General features: G+C 37.6%; 1 long non-coding RNA gene across 1 annotated transcript; it reads right to left on the bottom strand.

Moving 5' to 3' along the window:
* Nucleotides 1-219: 219 nt before the first annotated feature.
* On the bottom strand, nt 220-3,812 carry LOC136285984 (uncharacterized). The gene is made up of 3 exons (XR_010719645.1): nt 3,720-3,812; nt 3,085-3,339; nt 220-433 (listed from the first exon to the last, which is right to left on the bottom strand). It is a non-coding gene; the product is annotated as an uncharacterized lncRNA (long non-coding RNA).
* Nucleotides 3,813-11,336: the final 7,524 nt, after the last annotated feature.

Here is an 11,336-nt window from a genome sequence, read left to right on the forward strand (position 1 = left end):
TAAACATTATACACAGCTGTTGTAAAGTTGGCAAAGATGCATGCCAGAGAGCTGCATATCTGATACTACAAACTGTTAGTTTCACACTTTATTCAGTAACAGCTGGTAAAATGGTATTTAAGAAGAGTTTTGATTTAATCTAATGAGAAACTATGTTGCAGTGTACTGTACTGACTGCGGAAAATAATAGGACAAACATTGATTTTTATGTTGCTTTAATAGTTTCATTTTCGATAAATAGGGATTTATATGCATAGTTATTTGCTATCATTCCTCTCTCCATTTACAAGCTACCAAACCAAAGCAAACAGTCTTGAAATGAAGTTTAGCCACTCGAGAACTGCCAGAACAGGAAAAGATCTCATTCAAGATTTGTTTTATATTCCACTGACGTAAGACCAAGCTGGTGTCAAAGGGAACCAGACAGTGGGACCTAGAGAGAAGCAGAAAGAAATTAGGGCACACCTGTACCAACATGAAAGGAGCATAAACAGAAAACAGAGCATAGAAAGTAGTGTAAACTCAAGTCCAGTTTCTTATATACACCAAATATTTGAATTATTAAATATCTTATTTATGTATTTTAAGAGTAACATCGTTCTTAAATACACTTAGACAAGACAGAAGACAAAATGTAGCATCCGCAAGAGCTCTGACTCAAAGAAGTTCTTTTCTTCCATTAATATAAATACTATTAGATTTTTTGCTTGTTTTACATCAGTGTAAATCAAGGTTAGAATCAGGTCTAAAAGTATGTGTTTGCTGTGAAATGAAGCAAGCAATGACCTGGACACCCAATAATTCACACTAATTACCATTCTGCACTATAACTACCCCTTTCAAAGGCAGGGCACACATCTGAAAATAATCACTTGGTGGACCTTACCTCAATGTCCAAACCATACAAGATATTATCTCTTCTCCCTCACAGCCTCCTACTTCGTCCCAAGAGACTTTTCATTCCTGAGCACCCTCACTATCTTCAGCCACACAATTCCCCTCAGCTTTATGTTATACACTTTTAATCTTGTAGATGGAAACACAAATCCTTACATCGATTCAGACTGTGAGCTGAAAATACACACACACAAAAATTAAAATGTAGTATAAGAGCCTCAGGGAGACCTTCTAGGAAAGAAATGTGGCCAGCCAATTGTGGACCATCAGAGAAACTGGCCCAAACCAATGTGGTGATGAATCAGTATGTAGCTCTTGGACTGGTTGTCAAGGGTCACTCTGTAGACCCTTGCCATGTAGACATGTGTGCGACCAAGAAGACAAAGTTCTTTGAGTTCTAAATGGAAGTGCAATTGCCAATGAAGCAATCACTAGTGTGAGAAGACCAGGGTCTTACACTATTCTTCTGAGAGTGTTTTAAATCTGTCCATATCCAGAATTTCTGGGAAGTTATTTTGCAGAAGCTGGCTTAGTAATGCACACCATCAGCTATTTCTAAACAGTTTTACATATTTCCAAGCAGGCTTTTCCTCCACATATTAAGAATGAGCCCTGTCAAGTAGTCATCCTTTGGATGATTACAACTTCAATTTAAGTTTATTGGGACTTTTGAGTATGACTCTAATACAGGATGAAAAGCACTCATGACATCTGATACCTATTAATTTGGGAATTCACAATTTAATACCTTCAGTGTTATGAGTGTCTTACTTATTTGCAAATACATTTCAAAGTGTGTTTACTTGTTCTTATAATGACATTATGCTGAGAATATTTCCCCCTCAAAGGAATTTATCATATTTTGTTTGCTATTACTAACATGTTTTTTGAGCTGTTAGTCTGAAACAAATATTTAGACAAGTGAAGGAAGTAGTATTATTATTTCTCCCACTGCACATTAGTAAAATGTAAAGTACTGTGCACCTAGATTGTTATCTGTTTCTGATGAAGCTTGTGATTATATTTTCTGGGTTTAGTTTGAAAGCTAAGACATCTGTTTATCTGGTGCATACAGAATAACTCTCATGTCTCTTCATCTCTTAAATTTTCAAAGGCTTTCATTCTGTTTTAAATCCTTTGAAGAAGCAGTAATCAAAGACAAAAATTATCAGAGGTACATTTTTGTTTTCCAAACAATGAAAATAACAACGCTCATCACACTCCGATTTCAGGCACTTGCAATGAAACTTCAAGCCTGGAGATTTGCCACAGAAATCAAAAGTAATATGGGTAGCAGCAAACTCCAAAGTGCTGGCTGGATTACAGTTAATATGGGTATACCCCCCCTAGACTTCAATTCATCATATAAATTTAAACCAGGCATTTAAATAATAAAGACCAATAAGGCAATGCAAAGACATCAAAAAACATATCCCATCACAGCATGACAATGCATCAAAGTTTTTTTCTTCTCCTTTTTTTTATTCAGATAAAGAAACCATGGAGAATAACGGGGAAATGCTTTTGTAGCACAAAAGCATTCTGGAAGTAGAACATCGAACAAACAATATTTTCCCATTCAAAACTGATTTTCAATTTGAAAACTTAGATTGAAGCAATATTTTGCAAGGAGGAATCAATATATTCCTGTAAAGAAATTGGCATTGCAGTTGAACTGTTTTAAGCAAGATATTTTCTTGTCAAATCTATTCAAATTGCAATTTTACTTAGAACTTGAGGGGAAAACTTACACAGGTCTTTCTTGAAAACCTGAAAAGTTTTCTATGTATTTTTCATTCATTTATTACTTCTACATACACCTTCATTATGATCATGCCATTTGAAATAATCTTGGGGCAGAAGAATTAGCAGATTTAGTCAAGTTCAGAATAGCAGGAACATGGGAATTTTTTTTTTCAAAAACTGTATTTAATTTGTGGCAGATTTGAATGCCATGGGTAAAAGGCCAGGCAAACTTGAAGTTAAACATGATCTTTAAAGATTTGCCTATTATCTTTTGTTTTATTAGAGATTAGCATGATGAGGATGATAGTTAAGAACAAATTCTGTAGTCAGTGATAGGATTCCTGCTGCCTATATTTAGATCCCTGTGCTGTAATTTCCTACTTTTTAAATCATCCTTTACAGTCAATGCAGAGAAACACATTTTGCTAGTCTGCTACTTACCTGACCTGTTGTAGACTTCTGCATCAAAATGAAGTGAATAGCAGCCCAGAAGCATCTAATGACAGGAGCTTGAATTACTAGTTCACTCGTAGCTCACATCTACATTTTATATATACATATATATACATATATATATATATATACATATATATATATATATATATATATATATATATATATATATCCATATTTGGTCAAAAGGATTTCATGCTAGTATTTCCTTTAGTTTGTGACAAGTCCTTGGAGGTCTCACACCTGAATTGTAGAGAAGGAGAGAAGGGGGGAGGGAGGGAGGGAATTAGCTTTTCTGAACTGGGCACGGTTTTCACCTGAAAGACATATTCCTCATTTGACTCATCAGTATTCCTATAACTACCCAGCCACTGATAGAAGGCTGAGGACATATTGGAAGAAAGGAAATAATGTAATACAGTATCATTCTGGTCCTCAACCTTCACTCTGGAGTGCACAGCAGACATCACACAGGGTCAGAGTCCTACAGGTTTGTAGTGGTTTGAAAGCAAAACAAATGAGAGGCTCCAAGTCAGAGATACAATTTAATAGGAAAAAGGTAAGAAAGCAAAATAAAATAGATGCAAAAATACAAAAGACCACAGACACAGTCAGAATACAACCTGAGTGGAGTGATGGAAGCAGTCCAGAGGAGGTGGTCTTCCTGAAGCAGTGATCCTGTAGAAAGGTCTGGTAGCTCAGGTCCTCTGGGAATCCAGTGGGTAAGCACCCCCCTGGTGTTCCGAGTCTCAGCTTATATCCAGGCTGGAATGCTTGGTTCCTCCCTCTGGGTGGAGCATCTCACAATGGGATTGTGAGTCATGTGATAAGGCCTGATGGGCCCATTAACAGGAAATAGTCCAGGAGGGGGTTATCTGTGAGTCATGTGGCAAAGGTGCTGATGGGCCCATTAACAGAAGATAAGCCAGAGTGGAGGAGGCAGGGAGCACTGCCTCACCTGGTTTCAACAGATCATGAAGATGGTGATAGAATATACTTCAAGGTTCAACAGGTTCAGCCCTGCGCTCTGCACTCTATGACATGTAATGGGACTCTGATGGGTTACTGTGCCAAGACTGTTCAGCCTTGTCCTGCCTCTCACCACTTTGGATACCAGTTGGAGAAATAGCATGAAAAGTCTGTCTTCACAGCTACACTGAACAGGAGGAAATAACTGAAGGTATTTTTTGCTGTGCTGGAAAGTAGAGAGGAGCTTTCAAAGATGCCAAGGTTTTTTGACATGGGACCTTCACTTGGTTTGTTACTGATGTGTAGCACATAGATATCTAGCATGGAGAAGAAAAAACCCAATTATCTATCACTCAAAAGTAGGTAGGAAACTGTACTTCTGTATATTTCTTTTGACTACATTAGTTTCCCTTATCCCTACACTCTCTTTTTAAACAACTGTAGTTTGATTAGATCAATAATGATCAAAATAGACTTTGACAGAAGCAACTTTAAGTTCATTTAATAACTATGACACCTGAGTCCTTTATCCCCCAAAGACCACACACACAAATACAAAAAAAGAAAGTAATAAAGAAAGCATGGGATTTTTCTAATTTAAATAATTAGAAATTTTTTTTCTCCCTTGTATTAAGAAGCTCATTTTGCTATCATAATTCACCTTTGAGATTGCAATGTAGTTTACATCAGTTTGACTAGTCTTAAAATAACTGCAGCAAGTGCTAAAAGTGGAAGCTTTCCTCCATGTTACCTAGGACTACATATTTGCTGTCTGTGAAGAGCAGAGCTGGTTTTCAGTCCTATTGGCTCAGGGCTGCACTCACAGCCCTGTGGGCAGCTCAGACTGTGCCTTGCAATGGCTTTGAGATGACTTAAACTCAAACTACTACTGAAAGTGTTAACTCCCCCAATTCTTCCTCTGCCCACACATTCCACTCCCACAGCTCCCATTAGCATTTATGCAAAAGGAATTGATCCAACTCAAAAGTTTTAGTACTTGGGAAGCTGGGTGTTGGACCAATTCCCAGATCTCTCTTACAAGGTAGCCATAAGATCTCACGTGCTGGCACAAGGGAAAAGGTGGGAAGAGAGAGGCAGAGAGGAGAGGTTGGAGAGATCATCTTCTTTAGCAGCATTTTGTACTTAAGTTAAATTAAAGTGTGCATGAAAAAGCATTCACAGACTAATTTAATTCCCATTTCTAAGTTTCTCAGTGTTTCCACGATAGATGAGTGACTGTCACACTCTCTGACTCTCAGTTCTACCTCCCTCCCCTCCATCTGGGAACAACATCAAGATGCTATCATCACAGCAGCAAAAGAGCCCTCAAAAGCATATTTGCCTGTCAGCTGGGTAGTTGACTTCAATTAGAAGTGTGAGGAGTTTTGTCTTACAGGTCACAGGTAGATTTTCTGAGCCAATTGGGTTGGTTAACAAATCTATTTACCTTTACTTGTGTGATTTGATTTTTAGGGAAGGGAAATAACAGTAGGGTCAGCTATACCTGTCTCATGACCTTGATCTAAATGGAAAATATAGAATTAAAGTAAAAACCTAAGCAATTATTATGAAGAAAATTAAGGTTTTCAAGCTGCAGTTACAAAAAATTTTAAATAGAAAAGGTGAGGGAAATCAAATGCAAAGAAGGAAAGAAAGTAAAGAAAACTAAATATATAATAATATTAATATACTCTCATAGTGAAAAAGGTGTCATGAAACATTGAAAACATATTTGCCTTCTGCCTCAAATGGACAGATATTCCTCTAAAACCCATTAATAATTGTGTCTAAATAAAACTCATTTCAGTGTGAATTTCAAAAATATTAAGAGAGCAACTTTTGTGTGCATTTGAATATTGAAAGCCCATATGTTATAAACCAATATACTAGTAAGTACTCCAGAGTGACAGAGAAAAAGACCCAAAGAATTGATGCCTTTGTTGAATATAAGTCTAAGAGGATGCATGGCTTAATGATTTTCTTTTTCCACAGAAAATGTTCCTCTTGCGTCTTGGCTTTCAGCAGGTCTTGTTCCCTCTTCTGCCCTGGATATTTACTCCCCTCCCTAGCTGGAAGAATATTCCACTGCTCAGTTACAATGTACATGTACAAATCATTGACCCAAATACCAAGTCAGGTGTACCTGGCCACTCTTTAAGGAACAGAATGCCTGGGACTGTAAGATAAGGCAAGACGGGTATTTTTAAAAATTATTTTTAAAAAGTAGAAGGGGTTGTGTTCAGAAGATAGAGTTAACAACCAACATCTAGAACAGATTTAGGACTCTACACTTGCGAGAACTTTGAAGTGTAATCCATCCTGCCTCTTATCCTCTCTACCATTTCTAAATGAGCCTTCTCAGGAAGGGAGAGCCCAATTTGTTTAACCGTCCCCCAGCGTCAAACATTCAGTGTTAATAAAACATCCTATTGCAGACTGTGTCTGTCAGCAGCAGGCTTTCCTGAAATGCTACTGAGCAATACTGAACTGCAGGTGGAGGTGAGAAAAAGGCATTTTCAGCAGTGGGCTTGTATGCTTATGGGGTTAAATCCTATTCTGAAGCAAGAAGATCAAAATGAAGAAGGAATTCAACTGCCTAATGTGTCTGGTGTAGTTTTAAATGCCTTAGGCTCTGTTTGCATCAGGAGCTTGTGAAATCCAAGAGGAGCACTCTTGCAGTGCTCAAGACTCCATGTCCACACCACTCTCATCTCACATTTTTTCACTTTGGACTATTTGTAGTCTGGTGTGAGAGGGTGAACTTGGTCTGCTTATGTGGAAAGTATTCTACAGTTTAGTTTAGACTTCCCCAAACCTGGTCCACTGGATTTGGAAATGCTTTGTAATGGGAACCACTGCTTGGAAAAGGGAACCGGTAGGAGATTGTTTCAGAAATGCACTCCTGATGCAAACATCTGCAAGGTATCTGAGGCATTTAGGCAATCAGATAGGCCAGAGATTGTGGAAGACCTGTGCCTTTTTGGAGGAATATTTAGAAAGTGGGAAAGATACTTTACTATGTCCAAAAAAGCAGTATCACCTCTGCCACTCTCTAAAAGGAAAGGGAATTGGCTGAATATATCTGATGGCAAAATGAAAGCAAACCTGAGCCCTGACCAAAGCAAACAATCGCCTTAATATTCCCATCTGTGAAAGCAGACCTCTGTGACAGTAAATGAGGTTTTTAGATATATTTGCACAGAATCCTTTCCTTTTATCTTCTTTATTTGTATAGTCCTATGAACCTCTGAGAATCATCTGTATTTATCTGCCTGAATCCTCCCACTTGGTTTTGTATCTCTTCAGTTCTATCTTTTCTTTATTTCCAGAAGTCCACATGGCAGCTTTCCAATTGTATTTATCCACTCCAACTAATTGAGTCACATAAATGTAAGTAATTTGAAACATTATTGTGAGAGATTTCTGTTTGCCTCTTTAATTAAGCAGTTGTTCACAGGTGCATACAGTTACAACAAAATTAATTGATAGCTTTATACTGCAGTTCTTGAGTCTGCTGCTGTTTGGTGTTTGCAAACAGTGCCATTACACACGTCTTACACAGTTCATAGCGAACATTTCTCATTTTCCTTCAGAAAAGGTTAGGACAGATTGACCTATATATCGGAAAATCTATGCAAGCAGTAAAGGTAATTTTCCTAAGAAGGAAACTGAGCAAATGTTTATTTGTGGAATAGTTTATTACCAATGGGAAGACCTGCAACCCTGCCCTATTTTTCTGCATCTTTAGAAAGTATCTTGAATGCCAAAAATCATTGCTAGGGAAGCTAATAACTTCTTGTGGAAATTGAGGGCACCTTTTTTATTGTTGCCATGGACTTCATTACCTTAACCACACAGGATTATTATAAGATTATTAATAAAATTTCTTTTAAGCGGTCCATTTTTTGATTAATATAAACATTTTTGATTAATTAAAAACAGCACATGCAAAAGGAGTTTAGCAACAACATGGGAAAACTTTAGAAGAGTAAGCATGTAATAACTGCTGTATAACATCCCATATAACTCTCATACCTAAATTCAGACTACCAGTTGTCTAAATGTAAAAAGATAGGCATAATTACGACGGAAATTAATAGAATAATAGGATCATGGAATATCTCAGGTTTAAAGAGACCAATAAGGATCACTGAGTCCAACTCCCTGCTCCTTGCAGGAGCATAACTGCGCATAACTTTATAGATCCACAAAACATTTCAGTTTGCATTCAAATAATCTTAATTTTTTATCTATGACAGTAGATTGGAACAATCAATGCAGTGCTAAGAAGCTGTGCACAGCAAGCAGACATGAAAGTTGTTTCCCAATGCATCTGCTGAATCTCCTATGATCCAAGGCTTTGGATTTCAGTTTTTTGGCACTGGATTCCAAAAAATCTTTTGCTAAATTTATTTTTGTTGCTAAGCGAGGTGATCCGCCATTATCGTGATGATTCAAAAGCATGATTTTCTTTGGGCTGACTTTGGACTTGCCAGCAGATGGACTTACACCTATGATATGACTAACTTCTTGCCTACTCATTTTCTGTTCAAATCCTGCTTTTTAGTTTGACAAAAGACTGGAAGTTGAAATCCCCATTGCTGTCTCTGTAATTGCCTGCTCCAATGGTTTCCAAATGTGGAAAGCATAATGACCTCGCTTTCTTCTCAATGCTTTCTGTTACATTCTGACTTGTTCTGTTGCCACTTATTTTTTGTCAACTGCCATTAATTCTTCGGCTCGACCAGCAGAAGAAATTCTAAGAACATTCCACTTTTGCCTCTGCAAATACAACAATTCAGCTTATCTAAAGTTTGAATTACCATGTGTGAAGTGACTACTTCTTTCTCTTTGTTTATGTGTTTGGTATCAAGTTGCATAAAATGAATTTAAGCTACAGAATTGTTTTTATAACATATGGTATTTCTGAAATATCTTTATTTTCTATTTTCTATCAAGGTCCTAGTTTAAGACCAAAATACATGTTCAAGTTGCTAGGCAAATACTCTTGTTTAGGGTGAATATATATGTAATATGTATGTAATAAGAGTCTGTCCCTCTGTTTAAACTCTTCTTGGCAGGATTCCTATTCCTTGCAACAAAAATAAAATGAAGTAATAAAAGAGTAATGAATAAACAGATAACAATTTACCATTAACTGAGATGGGACCAATAAAGAGAGTATCTTTTCTTATATATTTAGACGAACCCAAACTACTGCCATGTGGTTTTCCTATAGGCTGTACCAGTGACAGCACTAATGTAAGCTCTCCCCTAAAGTTGCTTAGTATATAACAATTTCATACAGAGCAAACTCTGCCTAGTAGAGTCAAATGCAAACTTATTCCATCTAAAAACAGAGCAGAAGGGTCACACTTAAATGAAAACAAATTGTGTCTGAAAAAGTATTAGAGGTTAAAGTGGGGAGCTGGACTTGATGATCTTTATGGGTCTCTTCCAGCTTGAGTTATTCTATGGTTCTGTGAATTGCTGCCTTCCATTGTGATAATTTGAGAGCTAATCTGGAGAATTCTCGTATAATTTTCATGACACTGTTGGAACAGCTGATATGTTGTTGTGCCTCAGCCAGAGGACAGTAATTGGCAGCCTTATTTTACACCATATACAAAACAGGATCATGTGCATGATGAGCAGCTATGCTTCAGGAACAGGAGGCAGAAGCTTCCAGCTGAGGGATAGAGGATGTCATGAGGTTCATCTGAGCATGAAATCCCCAAACATTTTAGAAGTAGGGTGCTGAGAAGCAAGTGTGAATCTTTTAGCTCCATTGAAAAAAATATAATAGAGGGATAATGTGCCCAGTTTTTCTGTCACATTTGACAGTTGCAAGAGAAATCTGAGAGAAGTTCTGAAAAGTGATTAAGTTGAAGAGTGGTAAACTTAAAGAGCCCAAGTTATTTCATTTCCTTAGAAGAGAAATATTCAACATGGCTGTAATGAACATGTATCTCCTTTGGAGAGGAGGCTTTTGCAAGCAGAAAAGATCCTTAATAAGACAGGAAAGGAAAGAAAAGAGAGACAGAAAAAAAGATCCAATGGCAGAAACCTGAAGGTAGACAAATTCAGTTGTGAAACACAGTGTCCTTTTCTAAGGGAGAACTTCACAAGGATCTTTTGTATTTTCATTATCACTTCAGTTCTCTGTATTTTGGGTATCCTTACTAAAGTCTATTCTGCAGGTCATTATAAATCATGAAATCACACCTTCAATAGTTGACTGAAAATCTGTGTTTGCAGTAATCTAGACACAAAACAGTTATAACAGTTGAGATGGGAGTGTATTAGTAGTGAGCACATAGGTAACTGACTGAATAGCATAGAAACCAGGAGATGGCATGATTTTCCTTCCCCTCACAAACTCAAATACAGTTCAAATTCTGCTGTAAAACTGTCCATGTCACTCTTCCTTCTCTGTAAGATGAATCTGAGCACTGGTGCTCGCCATTTAGTTAGGACACCCTTTAGAGCTTACCACAGTTTTCAAGATTGTACTCCCTGGCACTTATGCAAAATTGCATATGTACAAGAAATTCTGTTCGGTGTAGTCTAAACTCTTAGGTAGAAGAATGCCATGCAGAAGTTAGTGCTGTTTGTGTTCTGTCTTGAACTTTTACATAGCATCCATCACTGCATTATGTATGGGATTCTTGCAGAGCTGGGCAATAAAACTGAGGAAGTAATCTTTATTGAAGAGAAAATCTGCCCTGATTTGTTACCATGATTGTCTACTGGAATAGAATATTGTGAATGCTTTTCATCTGTTGTTATGCCTAGATTTGTCCTTTCAGTGGGCAAAGACAATTTCCTTGATGCAAATACAGCAGCACATTTCCTAGCTTTCTTCAGACTCTTTAGGAAGCTTACCAGACTCTTCAGAAAGTTTGCTGAAGTCTATCACAGATCATGGAATTGCAGATCCAATTATGTTGGGAAAGCTGAGGTCATCATGTCCAACTTTCAATTGATCACCACATTATCAAATAGACTATGGCACTAAGTGCCATGTCCAGTCATTTCTTGAACACCTCCAGGGATGGTGACTCCACCATATCCCTATGCAGACCATTACAATGTTTAATAACTCTTTCTGTGAAGAAATTCCTCCTGATTTCCAGCCTGAACCTCCACTCATGCAGCTACAGGCAGTTTCCTCTTGTCCTGTGGCTGCCTGCCTGGGAATAGAGACCAACCCCCTGACCTCTCTTTAGGCAGTCGTAGAGAGTGGTAAAGTCACTCCTGAACCACCTTTT

The sequence above is a fragment of the Chamaea fasciata genome, unplaced genomic scaffold (assembly GCF_029207755.1).
Source record: "Chamaea fasciata isolate MVZ Bird 193981 ecotype frontalis unplaced genomic scaffold, bChaFas1.0.hap1 SCAF_2, whole genome shotgun sequence".
NCBI lineage: Eukaryota > Metazoa > Chordata > Aves > Passeriformes > Sylviidae > Chamaea > Chamaea fasciata.